We start from the raw sequence: 1,362 nt of genomic DNA on the forward strand, positions 1-1,362 counted from the left end.
AAAACTGTATTTATGGCGTTTCAATCTTTATAGCGTTTAAAGTACTTTTTATTCCATTTGTTCCATTATTTATCTGGCTTGTGTCACTATTACCCCAAGTGTATTCGTTAGCCTATATATTCTGTACTATAATCTTAATCAGGTATATACAGGTGGGCTGTAACCTGGCCCATAGTGCTGTCATGTTATGTTATTGTAGGAGGGTGCCATTCTGTGTATGAGGTTACACATTATCATGGAGAATCCTGTTTAACCCATCTATGATCCTTATATGGTCACACAGGAAATACATTTGTGGGCCAGATAATGTCTCTCTGAAGATACTCCTCCACAGGGGACAATCAGGAATTAAACCAATTTCCCTGTCATTGTTCCTTCTGTTTACTTTCCTCTGTTAAATCCTGGGCTCTCACAGACAACTCGGAGCCTGACCCAGCATGTGGTCAGCAGAAGAAAGCCAGATGTGGGAGGGAGTAGGGAGATACCTGAAATGGGGTCCCACCAATCAGGAACCTGTGTACCCTCCCCAGGTGAGCGCGGCATGATGGGCATTTGGAAGGTTTTAAAAGAGGTTGCGCAGGTCAGCTCCACATGTTAGTTGCAGGACTTTGGCTAAAGGGTGATTCTCTGCCAAAGTACCTTGTTGAACACATCACCAGTGCTGTGTGGACTTATATGTATTTACTACTGCATGGACTATTCTGCTATCACTGCTGGGTGGACTCAGTGATAGTTCATCTGTGTGGACCTGTGTATCTATAACTTCTGTGTGGTATTGCTGTGGACCTAAATCCTCTACTGGGACTTACTATCTGGACTGGCACCTGTGTATTGTTTCTGGGATATATTTACCTCTATTTCTTGTGAGTTATCTCTCCCTGTGTGTGGTGAGAAATAAACCATCACTTTGGTTTCATCAGCTCTGTGTCTGAGTGATTAGAAGAACCCTGTATCCTCACATTTGGTGGCAGTGACAGTGGGTTCATTCAGACACCAACCAATGAGCCCAGAAAGCAGCTTTGGAGTGAAAATTAACTATCCACTAAGAAGACAAGTGTTACAAGGAGTATGGAAGTTGCCCAAGTTGGGACAAATGTAGCAGAGATCCAGGAAGCAAGGAAGTTGGCTGTGGACCAGGAGAAACTCCATATATTGGAGTAGTGATAACGGGTTCGGTTCCTCGGGATCCGAACCCCCCCGAACTTCACCCTTTTTTGCACGGGTCCGAGCAGACTCGGATCCTCCCGCCTTGCTCGGTTAACCCGAGCGCGCCCGTACGTCATCATCCCGCAGTCGGATTCTCGCGAGATTCGTATTCTATATAAGGAGCCGCGCGTTGCCCCCATTTTTCACTCGTGCATT

This window comes from Pseudophryne corroboree, chromosome 8 (assembly GCF_028390025.1).
Source record: "Pseudophryne corroboree isolate aPseCor3 chromosome 8, aPseCor3.hap2, whole genome shotgun sequence".
NCBI classification, from domain to species: Eukaryota; Metazoa; Chordata; class Amphibia; order Anura; family Myobatrachidae; genus Pseudophryne; species Pseudophryne corroboree.